Below are 6,808 nucleotides of genomic sequence, written 5' to 3' on the forward strand. Positions count from 1 at the left end.
AACTCCTGGCCTCAGGTGATCTGCCTGCCTCAGCCTCCCAAAGTGCTGGGATTACAGATGTTAACCACCGCACCCAGCCAATATACAGTTTTTATAAAGTGAAAGTCTCTTCTTTCACTCCCTTCCATTCAAACTCACTATTTTCTTAGAAGGTACTATTTTTAACAGGTTGATGTTCATTTTTCAAGATTTTTGTTGTTGTTGTTTGTTTTTTTGAGATGGAATCTCACTCTGTTGCCTAGGCCGGAGTGCAATGACACAATCTCGGCTCACTGCAACCTCTGCCTGTCAGGTTCAAGTGATTCTCCTGCCTTAGCCTCTGGAGTAGTTGGGATTACAGGTACCCACTACCATGCCCAGCTAATTTTTGTATTTTTAGTAGAGATGGGGTTTCACCATGTTGGTCAGGCTGGTCTTGAGCTCCTGACCTCAAGCAGTCCACCCACCTTGGCCTCCTAAAGTGCTGGGACTATAGGAATGAGTCACCATGCCTGGCCTGATTATTTTCTATAAACTTACAAGTCATATAAATTGTTTTAACTCAAACCATATTATACTACATTATTTTCTTATTCTGCTATTTCTCAAGCTATATATTATTGGCATTTTTACATTATTGCATGTGATTCTAACTTACTATTTATAATGTCTTAAATGTATTTCAAATAATGGGTGTATATAATTTGTTTAACTGTTATATTATTTTTAGTTTCACAATTCTAAAAAATGATGTAGTAAAATCCTTGCACCTAATTTACTACACTAATAGATAACTGATCAACTTGCCTTGCTTTCTTTTAGTTAGAGAATATGTCATATTTTAAACATTTGTTTTATAAGAATTATTTTTTGATTAATAGGAAAATTTAATTCACATGTTGATGTTGTATCTTGTGACATTAATGAATAAGTTTAGTAGTTCCAGTGAGTTTTTAGCAAATTTATTAAAACTTTTTTATGTGGAAGATTGCGTTGTGTGCAATGAATAACAGTTCTACTTTTCTTTAGTTTGGAGAATTTATTTCACTTTCTAGTGTAATTTTCCTTGCTAATATCTGCAGTACAATGTTAAATAGAGTGTTTAAAGTGGAAATGTTCTTTTAGTCATTTATTCAAGTAATGTTGTGTATTATCTTAATTGGCTTTTGGATATTAGATGAGCATTGCATTTGTGAAAATAGGATCTCATTTGGTTATGGTGTGTAATTATTTTTTCTATGTTCCTTGGATAAATTTGCTAGTATTTTCTAACATTTTCTGTATTTGTATTAGTCAGAAATGTGTGCTTATAATCTTCTTGTGATGCTTTTTTCTAGCTTTAGTATCATGGTATTCCTTGCCTTATAGAGTAAATTGAGAAGTGTTACTTCTATTTTTGGAAGTCATTTTGAAGAATTGGCATCAATTTTTCATTTAATATTAATAAAACAAACAATTTAATGCTTTTGATTCAAAGTAGTTATATATTAAAACATTTTACATTAATATTTTATTTTTATTTGTTATATGACTATCCATGTACACATGACCCAGACCAATTCACTACATGTCAATAAATACTTTTCACTTCCCCTCATGAAATCCATTATCAAGGGGCTGGTTTTTACTCTGTTAGTATTCTGGGACTTCTACTTTTTATTTGAATTAAGATGTTTTCAGGTGCATACATGATGATCTCTCATTCAGGCATCAGAAGCAATCCCTGCACTTTCACAGAACCAACGTCTTACCAACAGCCTGTCTAGAGAATAGAGCCATTCACACCATCCTGCCTACTAAATCCCTAATTAGCTGTATTACCTAAAGATGTCCTGCTTCTCTCCTAGTTTAGTTTCAATCCCAGAGATTTCTGCATAAACTCTCTATTATAAAAGTAAAACTGCTAAAGTTCTTTCCTCAATTATCAAGATGATAAATGTCAGTTTTAATTGCTTTATGACAACCATGATGTTACATCAAAATAATCAAGTGTTGATCCACTTCCCGAGACTTCACATAGTCCAGGGATACTCTACTGTGCTTGGAAAGCTACTCAGTGTCCAGTAATAAAGACAGTTTTTTAAAGTTATGTGAGGATATCTTCAATACCAGAACATCTTGTAAAATTTTACAGAACAATTTTGCAGTTACCATTTTTTTATTATTATTATCATTAATATTATTATTATTATTATTTTGAGATGGAGTATCACTCTATTGCTCAGGCTGGAGTGCAGTGGCATGATCTCGGCTTACTGCAAACTCTGCCTCCTGGGTTCCAGTGATTCTCCTGACTCAGCCTCCCAAGTATCCGGGTTTACAAGTGCATGCCACTACAAGTAGCTGAAATTAGAGGCATGTGCCACCACGCCCAGCTAATTTCTGTATTTTTAGTAGAGATGGGGTTTCACCATATTGGTCAGGCTGGTCTCAAACTGCTAACCTCAGGTGCTCCACCCACCTCAGCCTCCCAAAGTGCTGGAATTACAGTTGTGAGCCACTGAGCCTGGCTCATTTTATTATTTTTAAGCTGAATTCACATGTGATTATTCTGCAATTTTAATTCATGACTAAGAATAATTCAGCTTCATGACACAGAAAAATTGAAAACTACTACATTTACTCAGATTCTTCTGAGTAAGAAATGTTTTCAATTATATTTTCAATGTGACTTTTTGCTGTACCATTTTATAAATGAAAATATGGAAGACAATGCAGAAATGTTGACAATTAGTATTCCTGTTTCATAATTTGAAATCAATCAGGTAGAAAATTGTGCTAAAACTATCTGATACATTTGGTTGTATAAAGAAAGCATTTGTATACTTGATTAAATGGTTATAACTCTGTAAATAAACATGTTTATCTTAACTATATGTTCCATGAAATGGCCATATATGCAAAATGACCCCCAAATGCCAAGAAACCAAAGGAGGCAGAACATCTATTGTGTCAGTATTTGTGAATTTATTGACAAAACTTAAACACATAAGCGTGGTCTTTCTTGATTACAAGACAGGTAAATCTCTGCGCTATTACTCTCCAGACCCAAGGCATATATGCAATAGGAAAAAAAAAAATGTGTGTGTTCTGCGCAAGACAAAGTCAACCATTCAGAACCTGCAAGAATACTTTATGCATCATAGCCTATAATTCATGCAACAACATCAAGTTTGCTTTGGTCTACAAGCAGGAGTACACATTCTTACACTAGGAACATTTGAAAACAGGAGACATTCATAGGATTGGGCTAACCAGAAGTTAATGTGGTATAGATAAAGTCATTTTGTGTTCAGACTCCAACTCTTTAACCAAGCTCTTGCAATCTCACATACCCACCTGTTCAGTGATAATTCCTGAGACACTAGGGCGAGAGGTGCTGAAGCTATTTTGATGTTGTGGGTGACACATTGTATCAATTTGTTTTCTGCTTGTAAGCAGAGGTCAAAGCAACGATACAAACATCAAGAGGCAATAATATTTATGCCAAGCATAAGACCAAATTAACGTCTTTGAACACCATGTTTCTCACGATCTAAACTGAGAAGCCTTTGGTAAGGCAGAGCAGCAGAAGAAAAAGAAAGACTAAAAATGCAGTGGAGCCTTGTAGCAATTCTTCTCCATCAAATGAAATTACTGTGGTGGTTTCATATTTATTATGGCGTAGGCAGCCCAAGGATTATGGGCTGGAAGGTGCGTAACAAACCATGTTGCCTTAGGGCTGAAGGTCTTAGTAATATTTGTTACAGGGAGTACAAAGTGTTGGAAGCTGAAAGCCTGAGGGTTGTGACCAACTCAGCATTCCACTGGATGACATATGATGGAACAGCAAACTGTTTATCATAAATGCAGAATGTGGGCAAACTCGCATCTGTGTCTGCTGCCAGAAGGTATGCTGAGGGCAATCACTCCCTAGTGCCATGCTCCTCGAAGTTATCTACTGGGACATCTGGAACCTACTGTTCAAAGAATGCAGTCATGCATGCCTGCACTAAGCCAAGCAGCTGACTGATAACCACCCCTTTCTTGCCATCTCCTTTACTCAATAAACACGAAGGGCTCTAGAAGCTCAGGGCCATTGTTTACTAGAAGCAAGGGGCACCCTGACCCATTCTTCCAAACATATTCTTTTTGTCTTTATTCCTGCATTTGTCCTTCTTTGTTCAGTCCAGCAGGGTCCATGGCAAAGTGGCACCTGCAAATAGGGACTCGAGGACATGAACAAAGAATGTCTGCTGGAGCAGAGGAAGTGAAATTGGCCAGATGAATGAGTACCCTTGGACAAATCTGCTGGCAGTGGATATGAGGTCAGTGCTCTAAAGAAGTACTGGGAATGCTAAGTTTCTGAGCCAGGGTAACATGGGGCAGAATTTGTTAAAGAAAATCATTATGTGCTATTGCTTAAAGTTTTGCTGAAACAATCTGGAGCTCAAGTTAATTTGCAGACATTAACTAAGCTTCTGCAGGAGGTTGTTATGCATAACCCATGGTTTCTGCAGGCAGGCACTCTTGATGTGGAAAATTGGGACAGAGTGGAAGAGGGATTGAAACGGGCTCATCAAAAATGTCTTAAATTAGATGCTTCTGTTTTTTCTGCTTGGGGTTTGGTGTGCAAGGTCCTACTGCTGCTGTCTCCTCGTTCTGTTGGACAACAGGAGTCAGGTTCTGAGTCCCAAGAACCGAAAAGATAATTTGTTCCTCTGACAGCACCTATTGAAAATAATGAGCATGAGAAAGGGGAGGAAGATTGGCTGTTTGCTAGGCAAGAAAAAGAAGAGGAGAGACAGCCTCTGCCACCTCCTCCAGTAAAAAAAGTAGAAACTCCCATACAAAAATTTTGCATGCTGCTGCTATGGCTGGGGAACTTTTTGGACCTTGCACTTTTCCTACTACTGCGAGGCCTGATCTGAATGATCTGCAACATCTTTTACATGAACTCACTCCCATAGAGTTTAAATAACTAAAATAATTAAAAGCTAGTGTGGTTAATAATGGAGTACAAAGCCCATTTACTATAGAGCTGTTAGAATCAGTGTTCGGAGCCGTGCACCTTCCACCTTTTGATATAAGACATTTGGCTCACAGTTGCTTATCCACCAGTGCATATCTGATGTAGAGTTTAAATTGGCAAGAAATGTGTGCAGAGCAAGCTAGGCAGAATCACACCACTGGTCAAGCATACACTAAAGAGGAAATGTTGACAGGTGGAGGCCCCTTTTCAGATCTGATACAACAATTAACACTCCCAAAGGCTGCTTAATGCCCGTCTGACTTAGCTGCCAAGCATGCTGGAAGTACACTTCCTGAAGAGAGAGTTCCAGTGCAGTCTTTCCTACATGTCATACAGGGATCATGGGAGCCATATGCACAATTTGTCACGTGGCTGCAAGAGGCAATGCGGCCTCAGGTCCCTCATGCCTCTGCTGCAGAAATGCTTACCATAACTCCAGCCCATGAAAACGCGAATGCAGATAGCAAGAATGCAATGGCTCCTGGGGCATTACCTTAAAGCCTGTCAGGATGTAGGAACTGAATTTCATTGTTCTACAATGTTAGCTCAAGCAATGGCTAGTTTAGTAACTAAACTTATCTAAAAGGAGATAAGGGTCAAACCCTAAAGTGGGAAAAGGTTATAATCATGGAAAAACTGGACATTTTAAAAAGGAATGCTGCCAGACCTCAGGACAGGAAGAATCTTAGAATGCGGTACTCCCCAACCCCAGTGAAAAAAATTCTAGGACTCTGTCCTTGTTGTAACAAAGGAAATCATTGGGCTAATCAATGCTGCTCAAAATTTCATTAGTATGGCACCCCACCATCGGGAAATGAGGGGCTTGGTCCTGCACCCCTCAAACAATGAGGGAATTCCCAGTTCAGACCACAACCCCACTTAAGGGGTGGCTCCCAGGAGGAATATTGATTCCCTCTCCACGGGAACACCAGGAAGCACAGGATTATATCTCCCCGTCAGAGAAAGAATTACATTAATTAGAGGAGACAAACCTACAAAAGTTCCCACTGGCATTTGGGGACATTTACCAACAGGATATATGGGACTAATTTTAGGCAAGAGCCCCCTTAACTTGCAAGGCATCAGTGTAGTCCCCAAAGTAGTTGACTCTGACTATGAAGGAGAAATTCAGGTAGTTTTAATGCCACAAGATCTTTGGATTTTTGAACAGGGGGAATACATAGCACAATTATTGCTTATTCCCTGCAAAGTACACCCTTCTCCATGAAAAGAGAAACAAATAAATAAAGGGTTTGGGAGCACAACTACATGAGAAATCTATCTCTCCCAACCCATACCTCTAATACACCCATCTGTGTAGTGCAATTAAAGGAGAGAAATTTTGTGGGATTATGGACACAGAAGTTGATGTGTCAGTAATATCCAGTATGGATTGGCCCCCATCCTGGCCCCTCAGACTAACCTCCACATCCTTAGTGGGAGTAGTAGCAGCTCAAAGCATTCAACAGAGTGCTGAGATTTTACCTGGTCTTGGTCCAGATGGACAATCATTTACTTTCCAGCCTTATGTTGCAAATATAGCTGTCAATTTATGGGGTCGAGAGTCACTTACTGCATGGGATATGAGACTTACAAATGAAAACTTTGATAACCCAGGATTTAAAATGTTGAAGGACATGGGATATCAGAGTGGAAAAGCTTTAGGAAAATTTCTGCAAGGAAACCCTAACTTGATATCAATAGCTGGAAAGACAGACCGAAAAGGATGGGGACATCAGGATTTATAATTGGGGTCATTGATACTTCTCCTCCATCCACTACCTTGCCATTATAATGCCATTAGAATGCCTCAGTGAC

Source organism: Mandrillus leucophaeus, unplaced genomic scaffold, assembly GCF_000951045.1.
Source record: "Mandrillus leucophaeus isolate KB7577 unplaced genomic scaffold, Mleu.le_1.0 Scaffold1162, whole genome shotgun sequence".
In the NCBI taxonomy this organism is placed as follows: domain Eukaryota; kingdom Metazoa; phylum Chordata; class Mammalia; order Primates; family Cercopithecidae; genus Mandrillus; species Mandrillus leucophaeus.